Consider the following 13,740-nt stretch of genomic DNA (forward strand, 5'->3'; position numbering starts at 1 on the left):
GTGTGTGGAGAAGAAAAAGAGAGAGAGAGAGAGAGAGAGAGTGAGGGAGAGCATTACCTGCTCCTTGCTTGAGGGCGCCGAAAAACTCAGATCTGAGATCTGAGTTTTTGGGCGCGCTCGGTTATTTTTTTAGCCCAGCCGGCGTCGCTATGAGCGTCGCAAATTTACAAAGAAATTTGCGACGCTCATAGCGACACCGGGAAATTTTTTTTTGAGCGTCGCTAATATGAATAACCTCTTGTAGTGTATAGACATAAGATTTTTAAAGGAATGAAAAAAACTAAATTGAACCAAAAGGATACATTGAAGATATTTGAAGCTTTCAAGTCATCTTTATAATAGATATAACAAGTTCAAACTACAAAAGAAACAATGAAATGGATGTGATGATTTCCAAGTTAATACATACTTGCTTCAAGTGATAAAAAATCTTTGATGGAAAAGCTGCCTTCACTCATCCTTTCCACCATGTCGCTTTCGTGCTCAGCTGGGTGCTCTACTTGATTGACCTGAAGTCCTGCCCATTGCTTGATGTCATCATGCAATGTCATAAATTCTAGAATCCGTGATTCTAGATTCTTCTGATCCTCAATGTTTTCCACTATGGCTACAACTTCTTTCTTCTCTTCAAGACCAATATCTGTTATATAGCCATCACTAAATAATTCCACTAGCTTGGATCCTTCTGTGTAATACTTCTTGGTAAATTGCTTGACAAGAAAATCTCAAGAAATCCTTGTCTTATAGATGCTACACAATTTGAAAATTGATATTAAGTAGCCCTGCATCAAGTATGGTGGTAGATTCTCCTGGAGCAAGAGTTGTTGTGAGTCCACTAGATGCATCACTTTTTCAAAAAAGGACCAAAACTGAGAAGAACTGTATGGACCCAACATAAAACGCTTCTTTTTCATGATGTAGAACTCCAACACTGCATTGTCGCATTATTTCCTTCATATTATTCAAAGAGTTCTACAAATTCACAAAATCTGTCATGTTTAAGAAAGCAAGAAGAAGCACATAGTGTGCTTCCTCTTAACCTCCATTGATGGACATCATCCCATTCAAGACATCTTTGTATCGATCCTCAGGCCAATGTGTGTTGCTCTTACAGGCCTCAGATCTTTCCAATACACAAAGTCCTATGGGCATTGGGTTGCAAAGGTGACGCTCCAAGTATGAAGAACCTTCAATATGAAGGTTTACCACATAAATCCTCCAAGGAACATCTGTTGCTTTTACTTGCTCCTTGTGTAGATTGATTGTCCACTCAACATACTTTCTTGCACTCTCTAGAAAGTCAATCTTCTTCATTCCTTGCGTTAATTGTGTCTTGATCCATATATCACAAAGCTCAAGAAAATTCATATACACAACATCATTGATGTTATACATCAAGACAAGATCCTCCCAAGTATTGCATTTTGCATCTTCATTGAGAGAGTTAAACTCCTCAAGCAAGGCATCTTGAATGATACGATCTTGCTTGAGTTGTTTGATTCTTTCAAGCATGTCCATGATGTCTATGTCCTTTATGCCCTTTGATAACACAATTGTGCCATCTCTTATTTATGATTGTAGCTTCTTAACACTAGGTTGGTAACCTAAGAGGACATAAAAGTGTCCTTTCAGGGTTTTGAAAAAAACCTCCAAAACCATAGTAGGTCCACTCATTTTGTAAAATCCTTTCATGAGGTTATAGTTCAAGGCCTACTACACATGGAAAAAATAAGAAACTTGTAAAATTTCTCATCTTTTGGTCACACCAAGCCTCCAAAGTTGATGGACTAGTACATTTTCATCAAAACAGTCATTTCTTACGTTTTGTTGCATAAAAATAAGATTAGGGATTTTTGTAGGAGTTGAGATAAATTCCCTAGTTAACTTCAATGGGTTGGTGATCAAAACATATGATTGCTTCTCACTCACTATTTTTTATTTTGCCAAAAGAAATAGGTACAAAAAATTTGAATTTTTACCATTCAGCAAACCTATTATCAAAGTTTCTATAGCCACGCTCAATACAAATAATATATGCATGTTTTCTTAGTTCCCTATTGTCCTTTAGGTTCATAAGGATCCATGGAGCATGTCAAAAGAATAATACATCTCTTACCAAGGGGAATCTTGGGGACAAAGATGAAGTGCTAAATACAGCAAACATGAAAAAACTGGGTTCAACATTATGAGTTGTAGAATCCCATAGAAACTATTCAATATCTAGCCAAATTTGATCCTTATGACTAGATATGGTTACTACCTACAAAATGCGTGTAGTTGTCTGTTAACCCTCATGGCTCACGGACACCCATCACCTACGACAGACGTGTATTATGTATTTGGTAGAGTCAGGTACCGGGCTTGTCGGACCAATAGGGAAAGGTAGAGTGATCGCCGATGAGAGGCGCACTCTAACACGAACATGCTAGGGTTAGTTGGCTAAGCATGGGCGCCCAAGTGTGAATGGGGTGAGCTCTTATAAAAGCCAACTAAACCTAATTTTTACTCATTCTCTCATTTGTGCAATCGAAGAGTGCTCTTGCTCCATCTCCATCTTCTTCTTCTTCACCTCCTTGTGTGTGTGTGTGTGTGAGAGAGAGAGAGAGGGAGAGTGTGTGTGCGATCGAGCATTACGAAGGCACGACGGCGGCGAAGCGGTTGAGCGCGGCACGACTGCAGCTTCTTCTTCATCGCGGCGAGGAATCCACCACGAAGGCGAGCGTAGAGCGGTGAGTGACACACCCTTTTTTTTCTTGAGCTTGCTAGTTTAGGCTTGTTGTGTGCTTGAAGCCGTTTGTGGCTCGCACACGGTGTATTGGCAAGTCCCATGCTTCGACAGTGCGGCAAGGAGCGCACATTTTTGGCGCCGCTGTCGGGGATATGCCCTACACTAAGCTCGGTTAGCACTTTACGCTTCCTTGTGGTGCAATTTCTATCATAGGAAAGGCAGGGAAGGAGTGTGTGGACATTTCTGTTTTTTGCGTTTTCTGCATTTGCTGTCAAGTTTCAATTTCTGCTATTGTCTGCGTTTTTTCAATTTCCGCAATTTCTGCATTTTCAAGTTCGGCGTTTTCAATTTCTGCAATTTTCTGCATTTCTGCGTTTTTTTAATTTTCTGCAATTTCTGTATTTTCTGCAATTTCTGCGTTTTTTTCTGCAATTTCTGCATTTCTGCGTTTTTCAATTTTCTGCATATCTGCGTTTTTTCAATTTCTGCGTTTTCTGAAATTTCCGCATATCTGCGTTTTCTGCAATTTTTAAGAAAAAAAAAATCTGGGAAAAAAAATATTTTTCAAAAAAAATTTTCGGAAATTAAAAACGCGAGCGAGCGGGCGGCGAAATTTTTCGAAAATAAAAAACGTGACTCTTAGAACGGACGGGTTGGTTTGTATAAAAGGTAGATCAGGATCGGGATCATTTTCCCAAGCCCAAGCCCAAGCCCAAGCTTCAGTCCTCAGTCTTATGATATATACTAGACTCACTCTTATATATATACCCTACTCCCTCAAGAGAGAATGAGAGCATGTGGGACAAGTCCTCCACTCTCCTCCTTTCTCTTCCCACTTGCACCCTTAGACTTTCTAGTTTGGGCCTAGTTCCCTACTGGAAATTGACAGTTTTAGGGATTCCAAGGGCATAGAGTGACCAAACGGAGGGCTATAAAGCACGGCACGACCCTCTGACCGATACGCTCGTTTCGAGCTATCACACGGCCCATTCCACGACACGCTCTAAAAAATCTAGCAAAAAAACAAACAAAAAACACGCTAAAAACTAGTCACAAGGCCTCCTAGAGCAGCTTTTTGACACCTTAGGGTATCAAAAGCACATGCACTTACGCTCTGGGCGGGTGCTAGAACACGAGCATATTGAGAGTGCCTCTGTTCATACGGACACCCATTACCCATCCACGATAAGCTCTAGACCCTCAGCGGGGACACAAGGTAGCACCACCCAAGACCCTAAAATAGCCGCTAGTGATTTCTCCTCCGACTCAGAAATCATGGAAGCATACCCTACCCAAAACACTGAGAGAGAAGGCCATGCACCTCCCGAAGCTCCACAGCCTAGTACTAGTATGTTTAGCCGTTTCATGGAAACATTAGGTAGAGCTACTCACTCGAAACCTGATGCAAATGAAGCACATGAAGGGGGTGGGGAAGAGGAATCTCCTTTCACATCGCACGTGGACCCCACACCCCCAAAGAGTGTCCATGTGGATATCCTGCCAACTTCTTAGCAAGAAGGGCCTGTTGAGCTGCCTCCTTCAGAAGTTCCCTCTAGAGTACCGTTGGTGGCAAGTAAAACCACGGGGAGCAACATTGCTTCTACCTCACAAGAAACCGTTAACACGTCGACTCTAGAAGGATTGTTCATTAATGATCATTGGACATACGACCTCCACACTGAGGTGTTGACGGATCTACACTCTGGCCACGCCTACCATGTAGGATGGATAGAGATTGTACAATCCACCTCTAGTGCCACGAGCATCGAAGATCAACAGAAAATGATCTGTAATGTTATCCATGGCATTATTCAATCAGAAAGGCAAAACCGAGGGGTAAATATACTCTCAACTGGCCCCATGAGATTTCTGGATACGAGCAAGGCTCAACAGCCTACTCTATCACAAATGGAGACTCCTCTAATGAGCCCCATGGACCCATCTTACGTCATTTCACATGGGGTCTCTATGCAATCTGAGCCTCCGAGTGAAAACTTTAGCTTCCCTAACTTGGCTCAACCCTCTATTAAGGAAAACACAGTGCTCACTCCAGGGATAAGCCTGACAGAGAATGTACCGATGACATCTACGGTTAGCGCAGTGCCACTACCTAGTGTCGTAGTACCTAATATGGGGCCTCGACCATATGTGCCTCTAGCCCCTTATGCACACATGGCCCCCACACCTCCAATTGTACCACTTGCTTATGCTCCTCAAGTGCCGCTCCCTAGCCCTTATCCGAGTGGACCTATGCCCGGTTATGTTCCATATCCTGCATCATCCACACATATGCCAAGACCGGTACCCGTTCCTCTCCCACATATGATTCCAAGAGTACCTCCACCGGCCCTGCCTCCTCACATAGGTGACTTGGCAGCGTTTGCTCAAACCATAGGTCAATCTATCGCGGAAAATATGCGTCATGCATCTGATAGAGAGCCTAGAAGTAAGGCAGTACAAATTGCCAAACTCACGCAAAAATTCAATGGGGACGAAGATGCTAGGAAACACATTGACGTGTTTGAACAAGTATGTGATTCCTTAGGGGAATGCAACGAACTACATAAGTGCAATGCCTTAAGCTTGACATTAAGTGGGAAGGCTGGAGATTGGTATAGGACCCTAAGGGTGGACGAGAAAACAATCTACCCTACCCTTCGAAGGTTGTTTCTAAAGGAGTACATACGAGAAGGTGTGCTTTGGGGTGTAGCATCTCAGCTACAGAAGGCCGAACGTAAGGAAGGAGAGTCAGTAAGGGACTTCATTAGTCGTCTAAAGCACTTAAACTCTCGTTGCCATGTAAATGAGCGCTTCAATAATAACCAACTGCTTGATCGATTCATTCGAGGGTTGAGGAATGAAGGAATCTATAATGGACTAGTGATTAGAGGTATCACAACCTGGGAAGATGTCACTGCCAATGCAATCCAATTAGAGGACAACTTGATGATAGCAGGCATGAGGGTGTCTACTGACACGAGATCCACTAGCTCACAAGCCATTGAGTATGAACCCATGACTGCAAAGCCCATTGCCAATGAGCCAAAGGTATTTGAGACATTCTTGACAGACCTCACCAAGGCAATCCAAGAGTCTCTTAAGGATAATCGACCCCCTCAAAATAGTCACATGTATCCAAGAAGGGAGCAACAATGGTGTTCCATTTGCTTAGGCCCACATAGCACTAGTGAGTGCCCTACGTTTAGAGTAAAATTTAATGGAACTTGCAACGCATGTGGTAGGTATGGTCACCAAGATAAGGATTGTTTAATGATCAAACGTATGATGGCAAATAGACCACCTGTAGCCTGGACGGATGCGCCTCGAGCTCCTGTATTGATGCCTACTCCACCTGTTGAGCAACTACCGCAACACATGGTCCCTAGATCTCAAAATGTTGTACAAGCTACACCGCTACCACCTCCTGTGCTAGGACCGCAGCCCCCGCATCCAAGAGTCGCCCCTATGAACCAAGTGGGTTGCGAGCCATCAAATGCTTATGCAGATGGCTGTGAGGAGGAAATAGATACTAGTATTGCCTACGGACTTGATACATTGGAAGAATGTCCTATATACTACATGGAATATTGTTGGAGACAAGTCAAGACGGTTTATCAAGCTGCTGCTCTCGCATCCAGAGGTCAAAATATCAACACCCAGGCTAGGAGGCCACCTCTTCAATGCTACGAGTGTGGTGGACCACATCGAGTAGCGGAGTGCCCTATTAGGCTGCAAAAGAATGCTGCACAGATGCAAGTGAATCAAGGGAGCACGTCTGCAATGCCAATACTCACATGTAATCGTTTTGTCATAGATCACTTGATTGCCCAATGCCCCTATAACCCAAATGCGCCTAAAATCACACCCCTGAATTTGGTCGAAATTGCTAGTGTGACGTCGCCAATACCACCCGTCGCACCCGCTTATGCGATTACACGATCCATGCTTCAAGGGCCAGGCCATATCCTCGAAGAGAGAGATACCGCGTCAGTTATCCAAGCAAAGAAAAAGAAGACACGAAGGAAGAAGTCGGAGAATACGGAAAATTCAAAGCCAAGTTCCAAAACAAACATAGGAACAGGAGATGACCCCGTGTATATGAATGACGTCGAGGATGATTCAGATTCAGTCGAGACAATGGAGACTAGAACCAATACCACAAAGGGAAAGACCGACAAAGAAAACCGTAACATGGAACCAAATGAAAACCGAATAAGAGAAAACCATAAAGAGCCTCTGAAAACACCACAAGTGTTTCCAAATCCAATCCAAGACCCCCAAGATAAACCGCAGGGGCAAAAAGGGAAGAATCGTAAAAAGAAGATTGGGACGTACCCAAAACCAGTAGACGAGATTGAGCAGGTGAAACATCTAAGAGGTTTAGTGGAGGAGACTCAAAGGAAACTAGAACCAGAACGCATGCAGGTCAAAATTCATGACACAGTGTTTCCCACGCAAGTTCATCCACCCCACATGAACCATAGACCGTTAGCCATATCTAGTATCATCCAAGAAGGGAGTGAGGACGGGACATCAGAAAGTGAGCATACACCCTTCTTGTTGGGAAGGATGTTTAACGAAGGAATACCTGATCCCATTGAGGAATATGAGATTCCATCCTCACCAGTTCCTAGTCAAGGACCTACACCCTGCAAAACGCCAATGAATGTTGCCAAACTAGTGGACTTCATGTCTTCTGAGGTCCGAACCACGATCATAGCAAAGCTGTATGGAGATCCTGAGTTATTCCTTGCACTTCGAGCATTCCTTAACGGAGAGCTACGAACGGGATTACCGCAGTTTGTGCAACCAAATAGGCTTGACTCGATTATGATTGATGAGGAAAATCATGTGCAATCACTTGACTTAGATGGACACGAGTCTGTGATCGAGGTACCCATTAACGAATTAGGGCAGTATTTTGAAGGCGACGAGTCTAATGCGACCCTACCCATCACTACCAAGGGATTAACTATAAAGGGAATTCTTGATGGTGGTGCGGGAGTTAGCATCGTTACAAAAGATTGTTGGGAATCCATGGGAAAACCCCGCCTCGGTGTTACTAACATTGTGGTAAAGATGGCAAATGGTACCATAGCCAAACCTATGGGGATGCTCAAGGATCTTAAGATCAAAGTTCTAGGACACAAGGTACGACATACGTTCATTGTAATGGATTTCTCTAAACACCTTATGTCATATGAAATGATTTTAGGACGACCATTCATGAGGGAAGCACAAATGGTTCACGATTGGTCTAAAAATCATGTCTATTTGCAATTCCAAGACTCTGTCCTTAGAGTGGATTTGGTGACTGGTAAGGTACACCCCTTAGGGAGTAAAACCATTATTGATCATCGCTCTGACACCACAGTTCACTCGGCCCCACTACAATATTGTTACACTTGTAAGAAGGATACAGACATTGGCCAAGATTCTCCTTATATGGATATCCTACCTGGGATGACTGAGTCGGACAATGTGGATTGGGTCCACCTAGCATCAACCATAGACACTTGGGGAAATAGGGGGACGACATGGGTAACACCTGAGGGGGATGAAATGCCTATACCCTTAAATATGCTACAAGCAATGCGTATCGCTTCCGACAAGACTCATCCTAAGGTAACAAAGAAAACATACAAGTGGGTCCCTAAAGCTTCTTTAGTGACCATATCTAGTGCTAAAAAACAGAAGCCTTGTAAGAAACGTACCACTCGCTCCAAGAAAAGTAAGAAAATGTTGCGATGGATCCCTAAACGACTATTGGAAGCCCAAGGCTACTATCAAGGAAATGATCAAATCTGGGTGCCAAAACGTAGATTGTGCTCTTACCTATCACCTGACCCATGTGAGCCCAATCCCGTAGCTCCAAAACGAATCAATGATCGTGGAAAGAAAAAAATCACAGAATGCTACACACCCGCTCCTGAGCTAGTTTGGGTACCAAAGAAAGAACGATTTGTTCCACCTAGCTCAGGAAGGGGGGAGTCCCATGAAGATTCTAGCTCCTCATGTAATACATCCATAGAGGTAAAAGCTTCTACACCGCCTCCATCTATAGTAGTGGACCTCAATGAAGCTACAAAAGAATCCACACCTCCCAGTGTTCAAGAATCACCTAATGAACCACTTCAAGTTCGATCCTGGGAGAGTACCTTACCACCCTTGCAGCTTGACAAGGCACCTAGGGTAATAACAAACTACTGGCAAAAATCCTCACCTATTACCAACTGGAACAATTGGTTTCAAAGGGTGACAAGCTCATTTCAAACGGTATGATCTACCCAAGGAAGGGGGGAGTGTTTGTGGACATCCATCATTCACTTGTTTCCCTCTCAACCTTTTTCCCTGACCTCTCAATTCTAATCTTAGGGAATGTACATATAAAGCTTTATACTGACAAAAAAAAAAAAAAAAAGAGCAAGAGCAATTAGCAAGCGAGTATGCACCTTAAAAGTCAAAACATTGACTCAGACCTACACATGTCACATCTGGTACAGTGAAACAGAAACCTATTCCATAAAACACCTTTGATCCTCATCACTTGAGTGATGGAGGGTAGGTAAGATTAGTACGATAGGAGTGTTTCTGTTTTAGAGTTGAGAGATTAGCAAAGTTCTCTTTTCCCACTGATGTTCCTCCTAGAGGTATTGTTTGTGTTTCATAGTGTGTACAGGAGCGTGTTGCTATTGATAGGATTTGGACCTTCATGGAACCTTCAAATCAAGCGCGACCATCAACACAAACAGGTGTTTCTTGTCCATTAGCATTGCCCTTATCTTTTTGCATCCATGTTTGTTTGCTTTGATTGTGATTGGTAGCATAATATTCAGCGCATTTGCTTAGTATCAAACATTTAATTCAATGTAGTGTTTTGTCATAATCACTTGTCTAGGTTTAAAAATCAAGCAGTCCGACTAAGCTAGTTTGACCAAGCTAGATATTAGAAATCTTCTCTTAATACCATGGGGAATGCCTTCCTAATAAACAATGGTTACTTAGGTTCTTAATCCGATTTAGGCAGCATTGTGTGAAATGTACTAGGGCTTTCTAGTGGGCTTAACCCTATTGACCTTTAGCTTAAGTATTATAAAGGGAGTTTACTAATGTGATGAGCCTGGGGAGTGTAACAATGTTATATGGCCCCCCAAAGTTACAAAATTAAAATGTTGAAAATGAACAAACAAAAAATCAAAGTGCCACAATGTAAAATTTTAAGCTGGAAGAGAAATCTCGGCTTGATTTGGTACTTCACTCACATGTATCGCCTATGGTACTAGAGCCCTAGAGGTTCCCAGTGTGGGCGCTTTTCCTTGAAAAGCAAAAAACCCAAGGCATACAAAATAAGCACACACATCATAATTGAATCAATGTGAAAAGACTTTGGGAGGTCAAAGAAAAAGTAATCAGTCAGGCGATGATTTCATGAGAAATTCCTTTTATGGTAGCTTAACTACAAAGTCTTCTAGGTATAGCCTCTAGTCAGCCCTCGAACATCAATACTTGGCTCTCGCGATTAAACAACTTAATTGACCAGAGAAAATTAAGAAGCTTACCCATGGTATTAATATTCGATCTCTAGTGCCTTTCGACCGTCATATTAGCGACCCCAGACTTGTTTAATTTTTTACCTTTACATTTGTTTATGCACTTGATTACATTGAAATTTAATGTTCATTGCTAATAAATTGTTTGAAATTCTTTTACCAATCAATGTGTCTACCTAAAACTGCATATGCTTTTTAAGAGAATGCAATTACTGTGCCAATGTTGTTTGATTTTGCAGTGACTGAAGAAGGCTAGGACATTCATCTCAAATGCTCTTCCACCTCGACGAACTAGCTTCAACTCAATAGCTTCCGAGGACGGAATCTACATCAGGAAGGGGGGCATGTTAACCCTCATGGCTCACGGACACCCATCACCTATGACAGACGTGTATTATGTATTTGGTAGAGTTAGTTACCGGGCTTGTCGGACCAATAGGGAAAGGTAGAGTGATCGCCGATGAGAGGCGCACTCTAACACGAACATGCTAGGGTTAGTTGGCTAAGCATGGGCACCCAAGTGTGAATGGGGTGAGCTCTTATAAAAGCCAACTAAACCTAATTTTTACTCATTCTCTCATTTGTGCAATTGAAGAGTGCTCTTGCTCCATCTCCATCTTCTTCTTCTTCACCTCCTTGTGTGTGTGTGTGTGTGTGAGAGAGAGAGAGAGAGGGAGAGTGTGTGTGCGATCGAGCATTACGAAGGCACGATGGCGGCGAAGCGGTTGAGCGCGGCACGACTGCAGCTTCTTCTTCATCGCGGCGAGGAATCCACCACGAAGGCGAGCGTAGAGCGGTGAGTGACACACCCTTTGTTTTCTTGAGCTTGCTAGTTTAGGCTTGTTGTGTGCTTGGAGCCGTTTGTGGCTCGCACACGGTGTATTGGAAAGTCCCTTGCTTCGACAGTGCGGCAAGGAGCGCACATTGTCACAAGAAACTAACAATATTGAAAAATCTATACTTGATATACTAGAATGTTTCGTTTTCTTCTATAATCGAAAAAATTAACCATCGTTGTCTACTATGCAAAATAGGGTATTAGGTGCCCCAAAACTCAACAAATATTAGCTTTATGTTACAATATGCGACATAGAAAATCAAAACTGCATATGGATATCATGAAAGCCACCAAAAAAATCGTAGAAGAGCTAAAATTGACTAAAAAACAGGATTTGATATTTTTTGTAATTTGGTCATAACTTACAACTTTAACATTTGTTTCTCCCTAGAAGCATCAGGACATGTTGAGGACTACTAAAGATAGTTCTCTAGCAATATAGACGTCACAAACATGAATTCTAGAGTGGTATAGTTGCAAAAACTTGAAAAAAGCCAAAAACAGGACCCGTTTTTTCACACAGTTTAGGTTGTGAAATGTTGTGCAAGGACAAGGTTAAAGATGGAATTGATATTCCAAAAAAATGTCAAGTTTTTTTAAGCTCATGAGATAACTTTCTAGACAGATAGCACCTCAGAATCCATTTTAAAACTTTTGACATAATTCAAGGAAAATGGTCACTTAACAGGACATAAAAGTGTCCCATTACCAACCTAGTGTTAACCTCTTCTTCATCCAAACTAGCTAGATACCTAAATACTGTGGCACTTGGTTTCTTATTCTCTTTTTCCAATTCTATTATAATATCTAGCCATTCATTAAATATGGCATCAAAATAAGTCACCATGTGAGCTTGCTTTGTAATAAAGGATTGTCCAACACATATTCTAGTCATTCTTAAAAACGCCTACACAAAGAAATTAACGAAATAAAAAATTGACTATCAAACTTGCATGGTGTCCTTTGTTTCTAGTGAAAAAGATAAATGATATGGGATTAGAAATTTATCAGTTACATCCCATTTACTGCAAGAGGAAGTTCCCTCCATGACACCAAGTGGTGGCCTTGCAGGACATCCCGTTAAATTTCCATTGATCAGGTAAGTGCTTCAATATGACACCGTATGGTTGCTTCACATACAAGGCCTTTTATTGTTCATTTGCAATAGCAGATATAGTGATAACAACATGTGGAGGTGGATCTACAACAATGTGGGCCTTTCGTTGAGCATACACTACCACGAGCTCTTGTGATCTACCCCCCTTTGTCATTTCTTGAACTCTCAGCATTTTCGCTACATATATAGAGTGTTGTCCGTCAAGAATCCAATAACTATATTCTTTTAGCTTGCCTTATTCAATCTCTAATGGTGTCATTGGGATTCCTGTCCTTTGACCACAATTCTTGACCGGCATCAAATATGCACATCATGAAGGCCTATTTGCACTTGCAGCAAAGAGAAGCATGCAATTATTTAGCCGCTCTTTGTCAAGTTGGCGAGAATTATAATGATTAGGAGCAAGAAAACAATTGGTCACTGGAATTTCATACTGTGTATACTTGAATGGAAAATATGCTGAATATTTCTCCATGCCTCCAGTATCGCTTTTCTTTGCCTGTTTTGAACCTCTTTCTCTAAACGATCAGGCTCCACAAACCTTAAGTGAGGCTGGTTGCTTGTACCCTCTTGTGAAGCATCTAGATTTGACTCATCCACCACTTTGGACCTTGCAACACTATGAGCCTTGGCCCTCTTTGCTTTTGAATGAGAAGATTTTGGCCTTGGGCTCTTGGTGGAGGGCTTCTTATTCTTCACACTTTGGACAATGGAGTGATGAAGAGTGTCTATAGTCACCTGTGTAGGATCCATGTATGCATTCCAACCTCTAGAGAACATAGTCACCTCTTTATCTTTTACCATGCATTGAGCGAAACATGCCTTTGGAGACAGGTAATACTCTATATTCCCTGGAACTTGAATGTTAATGCACTCAATGGTAGGATGCCCTTCAACAGTTGATACAGCTACTGCAACTACTTGGCCTAGATCCTCAAATACATTGTTATCTTGTTATAATGCAAGAACAAAATATACTTTATGATATTGAGCACCTTGTAGTCCATAAATATCGAGGTACCATGGACGAGGATCATTGGTAGCAAGGTCAATGCTGACTAGAATGGTAGTTACTTTTCTCTTATTTGAGGTCCTCACTTGAGACATGTTTACCTTGAAAAACATATCATAATTACGTACTTAATCAAATTTTGAGAAAAGAACATACAAGCACACTTTTCTAGGAAAAGAAAGATAGAAAATATAGAAAAAATGAGTCTAGATTGGACAAGTGGTCAATCTAGGTGCATATATACTTATATAAGAAAATACACATGTGTATGAAATAACATACAAGCATGCTTTCTTTGGGAAATATAGATAGAAGATATAGAAAAAATGAGTCTCGACTGGACAAGTGGTCAATCTTTGTAGAGAAATACAGATACAACAACATACGACCATCACTTGACCTAGAATGGACAGGTGGTCAATGTAGACAACACATCTGACTATAAAGATAAAAAATGAACTTAGATTGGACATATGGTCAATCTATGTGTATATC

At 41.8% G+C, this 13,740-nt stretch overlaps 2 pseudogenes; both read right to left on the minus strand.

Moving 5' to 3' along the window:
- Positions 1-398: 398 nt before the first annotated feature.
- Positions 399-996, minus strand: LOC147450832 (uncharacterized; annotated as a pseudogene).
- An 11,654-nt stretch (positions 997-12,650) lies between these two features.
- Positions 12,651-13,340, minus strand: LOC147450833 (uncharacterized; annotated as a pseudogene).
- Positions 13,341-13,740: the final 400 nt, after the last annotated feature.

Source organism: Adiantum capillus-veneris, chromosome 9, assembly GCF_014529385.1.
Source record: "Adiantum capillus-veneris isolate H3 chromosome 9, ASM1452938v2, whole genome shotgun sequence".
Lineage (NCBI taxonomy): Eukaryota > Viridiplantae > Streptophyta > Polypodiopsida > Polypodiales > Pteridaceae > Adiantum > Adiantum capillus-veneris.